The following is a 12,261-nucleotide window of genomic DNA, read 5'->3' as shown; positions in this document are numbered from 1 at the left end:
TTACAAATCGATACTTGAACACTGAGGGTTTTACTGAGAAGGCTATCATCAGGTACTTGATGTTTCATATTAGGATACTCATATTGTTAAGCAGTTTCATTGCATGTAATTCAACCGTGTATGAGAGAGAGAACTACACTTTGTAGCACTGTAGCTTGCTGGTAATTTCTTTCAATGTATTTTTTTTATTGAACATCAGGGATGAATAAAACAGATTGCATTTTGTTGCTCATACGTCTGACTGACACAGGCTACCCATTATTATTATGATGATGATGATGATGATGAATGGAGTGTGTGTGTGTGTGTCTCTGTCTCAATTCAAACCCCTCTGAACAACCCCACCCGCTTTTCCTTCCATCTTGACATATAGATATGTAAATAGGCTACTTATGACTCATAACAGTCACCTGGAGGCGTCATGCATAATTATGTGAAATGTGAAACATGTGTGATGTACGCGATGATACACCGTCAAATTCTCAGTGTTCATTTATCCAGGTTGAGGGTGACAGGTGTAACAAAATATGCATTTGAACACTCAGAGTTGAATTAATAGTAAGGATTTTACAGCCTAACACAACACTCTCACCAAATATTGCATGTGGTATAGAGACAGAAAAGGGTGATGAAAAGAGTATTATTAATAATAAACATTATTTGTATGGCACTTTTTGAACAATAGCCAAGCCAGGATTCTGTATAGGTCAGTGGTCTTCAAAGTCTGGGACCCCAAGGGATCCCCTCCAGCTAAATCAGTTTAACAACTTTACATCTGCAAGCTCACAATGCGTGGATCTGCTATTTGCAAAAAAAAACATATTCTACAATGTAATATCTTTTGAAACATTTTAACAACACAAATCATGTATGGGGGTCCCTGGCACAAAATATTTTCAGATGGGGGTCCGTGACCAAATGGTCCTTGACATGAAAACGTTTGAGAATCACTGTTATAGGCTATGCCCACCTAGCCTGGCATTGGCCAGACTGATAGCATGTATCAGTCTGGCCAATTAATGCCAGGCTAATGCCCACCCTGCTATAGCATAATTACAATTTAAAGCAATCATAATGACATGATATGCATTGATTTATTTTATAAACAATAGCACAAAATGATTAATTAAAAAATGTCAGTAATGCATAACAATTATTAAACAATGGCTCCTCAGCATGACTTGATAGTTCAGATGATCAAAGTGTCATGATGATGTGAACTGGACTGAATAATTACATTAATTGCTAACAGTTCATACTAAGTGGTGTTTGATTAGACGCCCTGCAGCAGTGGATGACCTTCATACAAGTAGCCTAATAAAGCCTATATGTGAGGAAAAGTCTCCAGACTCGTTCTATGTTATCATCATCAGCAGCTTTACCGTTATTGCGCACGTGCGCGTGCATGTTAGGCTAGTGGTACATGTCAAGTACTGAGTACAATTTGAGGTATTTCTACTTCAGTATTTACACATTTCAATACTTTTACTTCTACCCCACTACATCTCAGAGGAAAATATCGTAGCCTACTTTTACTCCACTACAATTATATGAAACCTTTAGTTAGTTACTTTGTAGATTTAGATTATTATTACAAAACACCTATAGGCCTATATTTCGGCCATTTGAAAATAGCAGATCTACAAGCTCCTTGTTGTGAGCTTGTAGATCTGCTATTTTTCAGAAGATTTGTAGGCCTATACATAGGGGCATTCTGCAGAAGTACTTTCTACTTTTGGTACTTGCCTACATTTTGATGCAAATACTTTTGTACTGTTACTCAAGTAAATTAATTCCGGACATTTACCTGTACAGAGTATATTTCTACATTGCTGTTATACTTTTACTTAAGTAAAAAATTTGAGTACTTTTTCCACCACTGGCTTTACCATTATTATTTTAGTGGTTCTCAAAGTGGCGTCCGCGGACCCCCAGGGGTAGCCAGCTAAATGACTGATAGTAGGAACCAAATGGACCCTTACCAGTCTGTAACTCTGAGTGCGTACAAATGGAACCAAATGGACCTGTAAAGGGTCCACTTGGTTCCATTTGTACACACTCAGAGTTCCATGGCCTAATGCATAAACTTAGGGTACTTGAAATGAAAACATTTGAGAACCAGTGTATAAATGGAAACTGATGTACACCTATGTGTGCATATACACAGTCCTAAACCTGCAGGTAGACACAGAGGTTTCCAATCCAAAACACTCTCATTTAACTCTGACAAATGTACAAATGTGGTACAAATTATACACTTACACTCTCTGAGTTACAAATCGATACTTGAACACTGAGGGTTTTACTGAGAAGGCTATCATCAGGTACTTGATGTTTCATATTAGGATACTCATATTGTTAAGCAGTTTCATTGCATGTAATTCAACCATGTATGAGAGAGAGAACTACACTTTGTAGCACTGTAGCTTGCTGGTAATTTCTTTCAATGTCTTTTTTTTATTGAACATCAGGGATGAATAAAACAGATTGCATTTTGTTGCTCATACGTCTGACTGACACAGGCTACCCATTATTATTATGATGATGATGATGATGATGAATGGAGTGTGTGTGTGTGTGTGTGTCTCTGTCTCAATTCAAACCCCTCTGAACAACCCCACCCCCTTTTCCTTCCATCTTGACATATAGATATGTAAATAGGCTACTTATGACTCATAACAGTCACCTGGAGGCGTCATGCATAATTATGTGAAATGTGAAACATGTGTGATGTACGCGATGATACACCGTCAAATTCTCAGTGTTCATTTATCCAGGTTGAGGGTGACAGGTGTAACAAAATATGCATTTGAACACTCAGAGTTAGATTAATAGTAAGGATTTTACAGCCTAACACAACACTCTCACCAAATATTGCATGTGGTATAGAGACAGAAAAGGGTGATGAAAAGAGTATTATTAATAATAAACATTATTTGTATGGCACTTTTTGAACAATAGCCAAGCCAGGATTCTGTATAGGTCAGTGGTCTTCAAAGTCTGGGACCCCAAGGGATCCCCTCCAGCTAAATCAGTTTAACAACTTTACATCTGCAAGCTCACAATGTGTGGATCTGCTATTTGCAAAAAAAACATATTCTACAATGTAATATCTTTTGAAACATTTTAACAACACAAATCATGTATGGGGGTCCAAAATATTTTCAGATGGGGGTCCGTGACCAAATGGTCCTTGACATGAAAACGTTTGAGAATCACTGTTATAGGCTATGCCCACCTAGCCTGGCATTGGCCAGACTGATAACGTGTATCAGTCTGGCCAATTAATGCCAGGCTAATGCCCACCCTGCTATAGCATAATTACAATTTAAAGCAATCATAATGACATGATATGCATTGATTTATTTTATAAACAATAGCACAAAATGATTAATTAAAAAATGTCAGTAATGCATAACAATTATTAAACAATGGCTCCTCAGCATGACTTGATAGTTCAGATGATCAAAGTGTCATGATGATGTGAACTGGACTGAATAATTACATTAATTGCTAACAGTTCATACTAAGTGGTGTTTGATTAGACGCCCTGCAGCAGTGGATGACCTTCATACAAGTAGCCTAATAAAGCCTATATGTGAGGAAAAGTCTCCAGACTCGTTCTATGTTATCATCATCAGCAGCTTTACCGTTATTGCGCACGTGCGCGTGCATGTTAGGCTAGTGGTACATGTCAAGTACTGAGTACAATTTGAGGTATTTCTACTTCAGTATTTACACATTTCAATACTTTTACTTCTACCCCACTACATCTCAGAGGAAAATATCGTAGCCTACTTTTACTCCACTACAATTATATGAAACCTTTAGTTAGTTACTTTGTAGATTTAGATTATTATTACAAAACACCTATAGGCCTATATTTCGGCCATTTGAAAATAGCAGATCTACAAGCTCCTTGTTGTGAGCTTGTAGATCTGCTATTTTTCAGAAGATTTGTAGGCCTATACATAGGGGCATTCTGCAGAAGTACTTTCTACTTTTGGTACTTGCCTACATTTTGATGCAAATACTTTTGTACTGTTATTTCTACATTGCTGTTATACTTTTACTTAAGTAAAAAATTTGAGTACTTTTTCCACCACTGGCTTTACCATTATCGTGCCCGCGCCGTGCATGTTAGGTGCACGCCGTGCATGTTAGGGGGCGGGATCAGGTGCACAAGCATGCGAAGTGGGAACAACAAGCACCTCAGAGCAGACAGTCAACTGTATACGCGCGGCGCGCATATGAATTGTGGCACATCTCTCTCTACTGCTCCTAGTAGTCTCTCTCTCTCTCTCTCTCTCTCTCTCTCTCTCTCTCTCTCTCTCTCTCTCTCTCTCTCTCTCTCTCTCTCTCTATCTCTCTCTATCTCTCTCTCTCTCTCTCTCTTTCTCTCTCTCTCTCTCTCTCTCTCTCTCTCCAGGAGGACCATCACTGACATTGTGGCTCATTTGATTTGAAGTTCGAAAATCTAATGTATAAAGAAAGAAAATAGGCCAATGAACGCTTTGATGCAGTTCCAGATGAAGATGGACAACCACAGATGTTTGCAGAGAGGTGAGTTTTAATATTATGTCTTGCTTTTGTAGTGGTTTATTGCCCTCCTTACAGCTGCTTCGAGGGTCTTCTTTGCGATGTTGAAGAATTATGTCAATGTTATTACTCTTATATTGACATTTAAAGTAGATTTAAAAAAGAGAGAGCCTATTGTTAGTCTGTTTCTCAAAGTGAAGTCTGGGGAACCCTAGGGGTACTTGGGGGAGTTCCAGGGGGTCCTCAGCAAAATACTCAAATGTTCAGCTATTTTTTAAAGAAATGTCTATTCTTGACGAAATCTAGCTCTTATGGGGGTCCCTGGCACAACACATTTTCTAATGGGGGTCTGCGGCCAAAAAAAAATCCATTTAGGGGTCCTTGATATGAAAATGTTTGAGAACTACAGTGATGTAGACCAGGGATCCTTGAGGATTTATGGTTCTGTCACTGAGTGTGGACAAATGGAACAAAAATGAATGGTCCATTTGGTTAGGATTTAGGGTCCCAGAGATTAAAAAAGAAATTGTATCAAATGGGTGTCCGTGGCTTAATGCTATCAAACTGGGGGTCCTTGAAATTAAAATGTTTGAGAACCACTTATGTAAACCATTGGTTCTCAAAGTGGGGTCCTGGGGGGGAGGGGGGTCCCCAGCAAAAGTAGTTAACATAGCATCACAATCATTTTAACCACTTTATCCATTTATATGTTGCCTAATCAAAATGAGCAGATCTACGCTTGTACATCTGCCATTTTTGAAAATATTTGAAAAATATTGAAAATGTTGAATAAATTTGACTTTAAAAAAACCCCCACAAATCTTCTCTTATGGGGGTCCCTGGCATAAAACCTTTTCATTTGGGTACATATCAATTTGGGGGTCCTTGACATGGAAACAATTTGAGAAGCACTGATGTAGACCATTGGTCGTCACAATCATTTTAACCCCTTTATCCATATTTCACCCTTTGGCTATTCAAAAATAGTAGATATACAAGCTCATAGCGCGGCACTATATGAGCCTGTAGATCTGCTATTTTTGAAAAATCTTGTATATGTCTGCTAATCTTTTTTTTTTAAATTTAAAGGCATTTTTAACACAACACAACATTTTTTAAACAAACATTTTTAACACAACTGTTTGCTTCTGGGGGTCCATGCATATGCACAACATATTTTCAGGTGGGGGGGTCCTTGGAAAAAGTTGTGAGAAGCACTGATGTACAGACAATAGCATCAGTGTGACAGCCGGGGGGCCGGGGCAGCACACACACACAGATCATGTGGGCTACAGGGGTGACTCTGCGGTCAGGCTGTCAGAGCCTATAGGCCAGTGAGAGGTTCAGTGGAGCGGGCAGGACTGTCTGATCCACAGCGGAGAGTGTCAAAGTGTTGCAGTCAGAGGTTGACAGCAGTGATTAGCAGTTTTAACACCCCGGCACCTGGATCCGTCCGCAGCTGTATACGTCTAGCCCCGGTGGTTCTCAACCTGTAGGTCGGGACCCCCAGGTGGGTCGCCACATGATATTTTTTTTCGTGGGGGGGGTCCCCATGATGACAGTAAAGTGACAAAACTGGTCAAACATTGGTCAAACTGTTAAATAATATAAGAAAAAGGCTAACATTTATAGCCGACAAGCTACAAGCCTACAGCTTGTATATCTGCTATTTTCATAATATTTATCTGTAGGAACTGAGTCAAACTAAATGTAGTCTGGGAGGCATTGCGTCGGAGCTTGGACAGCAGGGGCGCGGCCACTGCGTTGTGATTCAAATCAACAGCCAATGAAGAAAAGGGGGCGGGATCCACATGCACTGGGTGTTGCATCTAAATAGGATCGACGGGAAGCAATTTCCCCTTGAGAAATTGCGGCCGCCATTGTTGTGTACTGCTGTTTGCCTCTCGTCGGACTTTTTAGACGAGTTGCACAGCTCTCAGACCGGTAAGAGGCGTGTCCGCTCAGATTCTGAGCGTAAGTTACATCCCGCCCACAAATACCAGTGCTCTGGCCCAGAAGTTTGTCGCCGAGCTGGCGAAAACTTCTGGGAACTCAGATTAAACTAAATGTAAAGCCTCAACTCCTACAATTCCAAGTGTGTGTCAGGGTGGGGGGTCCCCAGTTCAAATATGATTCTTTTGGGGGGGTCCCCAATTCAAATATGATAAATTTTTGGGAGGTCACGGCCTGAAAAGGTTGAGAACTACTGGTCTAGCCTACAGTCCTGGAACTGAACTTCCAATTAATTACAAGAAAATGTAGAGGAAAATAATTGTGCCAGACAGTAGAAGAAGTGAGACGTGATTTTTTACCAGACAGGAGCCTGCATTGTCTGTCAACTGTGTCAAGGTTGTGTCACCCTCTGTTCATCAGTGTTATTCAGTGTTATCTGTTCAATGGAGTCTTTCTGCTCAACCTAATGGCTCTTGAGACACAGTGTGAAAATACATGAAGTGCTAATGGTATTTCTCTTATACGCCCCTCTACACAGTACACACACACACACACACACACACACACACACACACACACACACACACACACACACACACACACACACACACACACACACACACACACACACACACACACACACACACACACACACACACACACACACACACACACACACACACACACACACACACTCTCTCTCTTGTTATTTACTCAACCCTCCGGTCAAGGCAGATGACCACCATCCTATAGAGCTATAGGTTCTGCTTGACGTTTTTTTTTTCCCATTAAAGGGGAGATTTTCCCTTGCCACCATCGCCACTCACAGGGGAAGTATTGGGTCTCTGAGACTGTGCATATAGAGTATTGGTCTCCACCTGCTCTATACAGTATGTAAAGTGTCTTTTCACTCATACGTAAAGTGTCTCGTGATTTGGCAGTGGCACTTCTCTGTCTCTCGCTCTCTGTCTCTCACTGCTTTCCCTCTGTTTTGTCGGTCTCTCTCCCACATGCACTCTCAAACTGAAGATCCACGGAAGCTATAAATATGTTATTTGGATTAGTGGTTCTCAAACTTTTTCATGTCAAGGACCCCCAAATTGACACTTATTACCCTGCAGACCCCCATTTGAAAAGATATACCAGGGACCCCAATGAGAGAAGATTTTTACGGCAGTGATTCTCAACCATTTTAATTTCGAGGACCCCCAGTTTGACATGCATTAGGCTACGGACCTGCATTTAATGGCATTTCTATCTCTGGGACCCCAATTCATATAGTAAAATCAATGTTAATTTAACTCTGAGAGTGTACAAATGGTTTGATTTGTACACTCTCTGAGTTACAGACCCATAAGGCTCTATTTTGTTCCTAACGATCCATCATTTAGCTGGGGACCCCTTGGGAACCCCCTCAAGGACCCCTGGGGGTCCCTGGACCCCACTTTGAGAACCACTGATTTAGATAATAATAATAATTAGACCTATTTGATCCCACAGAGGAAATTCAGTGTTCAGCTTCACCCAGCTGATTGCTGCCCAGGTGGTCAGACTTGAGTGCAGGAGGGGGTGCAATGGGGTTGAGTGTCTTGCTCAGGGACACTCAATCAAACACAGGGAATCAAACACGGGACCTTTTGTTTCCCAGGCTGCTTCTCTTTAACCATTCAGCTATGGCCGCCCAGATTACGTGGTTCTCAAACAATTTTATGTGAATGATCCCCAGATTGATATGGGTTTGGACTCCCATGTTTAAAGATGTTGTGTCAGGGACCCTCATAAGAGAAGATTTGCATTGTTAGAAATGTTCAAAATTATTCAAATGGTTTCAACTTGTTTGTAGATTTCTTGAAAATAGCAGATCTACAAGCTCACAACGTGTCGCAACACATTGTGAGTTAGTTGATTTGCTATTTTCCACTATATTTGCAATAGGGCTTATGTGGTTAATTCGTACTTTCCCCCTTCCTAGAAATGAATGGAGTCAAAAGTACAATATTTGTCTTTGAAATGTAGTGTGGTGAAAGTCCATTTGGTTCCATGTGTACATTGTACATGAACCACTGAGCTAGTGTGTCCGAATTGGTGCCAGAATGGTCCTGTTAGATCCCTGGCTCCTCTTGTCCTGGCTGCGGGTCAAAGTGTCCTTGAGCGAGACAGTGTGAGTGCACCGGTGTTCTGCCACTGCAGTGTGTGTGTGTGTGCGTGTGTGTGTGTGTGTGTGTGTGTGTGTGTGTGTGTGTGTGTGTGTGTGTGTGTGTGTGTGTGTGTGTGTGTGTGTGTGTGTGTGTGTGTGTGTGTCCGTGTGCGTGTGCGTGTGCGTGTATGAATGAATGAATGTGAAGTAGCACAGGTCAGAAAAACTAGAAAAAGCGTTTTATAAATATGTCCAATTTACCATTCCATTTCTCTCTGGCTGTAATTGCTTAATTAAATGTGCGTGTGTATGTGCGTGTGCATGTGTCTATTAACTACCTCCTGACCTAGCTAATCTGTTTGCTCCTGGAAGGTCTCGGACCAGAACGAATTGCTGATTGAAAAAGCCCTTAGCTCTGGGCTCTGTGAAAAGAATTAACCTGTGTAAGGCCACAGACTTTACGATCAGTGTGGGCGACAAACGACAATGTTTTCGCAAGGAAAGAAGAGATTACCTATCTGGGTTGTATTTTAGATAACAATCTCTCCGGTGATAAAATGGCAACAAAAGTAATCAAGAAAGTCAACCAAAGAATACGATTTTTTGGGGCAGAATCTCCTCGATGGTGGTCAGTAGGAATGCACTGAGGACACTAGCTGGAGCACTCATCCAATGTCATTTTGTCTATGCATGCACCTCATGGTACTCTAGCACCTCAAAGGCACTAAAGTCAAAACTACAGACCCCTCTAACCCATTCAATCTGGAAACGCATCTGTGTCATTTTAGATTTGAGTTATACCAATTATTTTATACTTTGGCTAATAAAAAATAGCAGATATACAAGCTCATAGCGTGGCACAGAGTGCTGCGCTATGAGCTTGTAGATCTGCTCTTTTTTTTTTTAATCATGAAACTTTTTGCAAATCTTTGAATATATATATTTTTTAAGTGAACACTTGTAACTCAAATTTTTGCTTCTGGGGTTCCCTGGAACAACATATTTTGAGATGGGGGTCCGTGACCAAATACATATAATTTTGGGGGTCCTTGACATGAAAAACCACTGATATCATAGCAACATACGGTTTTCAGAAAACTGATTTAGAAGACACGTGTAGGTGCGTTCCCGGATTGCATGGGCTAAACAAACTAATCAGACTACTACTAGACCTCACACCTATAGGACTCACCTAACCCCTGTTCATTATGCTAGGGTGGGATGGCTCTCAGGGTACAGAGTACAGCAACATGTCAATGGACCTGGTTTTCAAGACACTCAAGGGACCAGTGCCCATGTACCTGTCAATATTCGGCACACACATGGGGATGAATTCATTCTGCTATTATGCCAGCAAAATTTGGAATGCCCTACCACCAGCCATCAAAAAGTGTGACTCCCTACCCTCCTTCAAAACCGCCATAAAAGAGCACCTGTCTGCAATTTGCATCTGGACCAAGACACGTCTTCTAGCTTGCCAAAATAACACCCCCCCCCCCCCCACCCCACCCCACAGTTTTTCTGTAATTACACTTTAATTGCTCCTAGTATTGATGATTTCTTGTATAGTCTGTATATGTCTTGATTAATTGAATATATAGGACCACAATGGAAACAAGTCCTCAGGGCTTTTTGTGTTATCCTTTTATGAGCTTGTAGATCTGCTATTTTTTGAAAAATCATGACAATTTTTTACAAATCTTTGAATAGATATATATTTTTAAAGGGAACATTTGTAACTAAATTTTTTTTTTCACGATTTTTCAAAAATAGCAGATCTACAAGCTCATCGCGTGGCACTCAGTGCCGCGCTATGAGCTTGTATATCTGCTATTTTTGAATAGCCAAAGTATAAAATAATGGTTAAAGTGGTTACACAGATGGGTTCCCGCCCGGTTTTAATGGGTTGAACACAGGAAAAGGACACTGGCGAGTACTGGCCCATTTATTTCCGTTGCCCCTTCCACATGTGGATGTAGTCTCTTTAAAGGGATAGTTCACCCCCAAAATGACATTTTTTCTATCAATTACTCACCCCATGTATATTTTTTTGTTTTCGTCTTACTCTTGAGCCAATAATTTCATGACCGGCAGCGGTTCCGTATGTAGACACAAAGGAGACTCTTTGTGTCTTTTGTGTATTATTTATTATTTATTAAATATAAAAGCTTTTAATAGTCTGGCTAATGCATGGCAAGAATATAAAATACACCTACGCATCAAGGTGACTAAAAGGACCAGCAAGGTTGGAGTGCTGAGACAGCAGTCTATGACATACCAGTTATAGCATGATTTAACCAATCATACTGTCTCCCCAAATCTGGCTGGGAAGTCTATAGGGATGAATGGTTTGGGGAAAATATTGAATTGCAATTTGTCAGATCAATATGTGTCACGATTCGATTCACGATTCGTATTTAAGTTAGTCTTTAGTTCTATAGTGCAACCACCACAACATTAGACACTGTCAACATATAAACTGCTATTTAAATGACCATACAAGTGTTATTAAATGTTTACCAGATTTCCCAAATATCTTTTGATTAATGTTTTCATGTAAGTAAACCCAGCTTAAAATAGCCTGCTTCTCTGGGTAATATTCACATTGTCAAGATGAAATCAAGGACTCTTCAGCAAGACTTTTCAAATTAATCTGGGCCTTCAACTGCATCAAAACACAATGATAATAATAAAAATGTAATTTTTACCGAAAAATTAAGTTCACTGTGGTTGATTACCTTTCAAAATGTATAGAAACCAACGGCTTCCTGGAAGGTATAGGAAAAGCGCTTAAAAAAATAAAATACATTTAATGTTACCCAAAGCACTAGAATACACTGTTTAGAAGTACATTTTGAACCCCCCCTCTCTCATGAAAGTAACTTTACCGAAGGCATTCGAATATTTCCATATAATTCATCTAGCAATTTTGATAGATACATTTTTTTCCCAATTAATAAGTCATCCCTGGAAGTCAACTTTAAATTGATTGCGGACAATTAGTAATCTTGCAGGATCGCTCACCTCTACTGAGTGAAATATAGTGATATTTAAGAATCAGGAGCCACATGATTTTTTGGGGGTACCCAGGTGACAGTGAAATCGCAATTTAGGGACTCTTAAGACCTTTTAAATACCTAAAGAAAAGAAAGAAAGACCATTACTGCATCAAAAGTAATCAACAAACTATACTATAAAAACTGATCAAACATTGGCCAAATTGTGAAACAAAATAAGAAAGAGGAAAAAAATGTGAAAAAAGCAGATCTACAGTACAAGCTCACAACGTTGTGAGCTTGTAGATCTGCTATTTTCACAATATTTATCTGTGGAAACCGAGTCAAACGAAATGTAATGCCTCAACTCCTACATTCCAAGTGCTTGTCAGGTTGGGGGGGGGGGGCTCTATATCAACACCTATCTTCACACAGCAGTTGTAGACTGGACTGGACTGAGGTTATTCACGCACGCACGAACGCACGCACGCACGGGAAAACAATAACAGAATTGTCCTCTTTTGTCGCCTTCCTATTTGAACACCATTTATCCCATTTCTTGGCATGTTATGTGCCAGGCCTATTGGGACCTGTCTTGAGACCCTCCATCGCCATGGCAACAGCTTCCAATAAGAC

This window comes from Gymnoscopelus braueri (genome assembly GCF_963280865.1).
Source record: "Gymnoscopelus braueri genome assembly, chromosome: 2".
NCBI lineage: Eukaryota > Metazoa > Chordata > Actinopteri > Myctophiformes > Myctophidae > Gymnoscopelus > Gymnoscopelus braueri.
Note: the sequence above shows the minus strand (reverse complement) of the source record.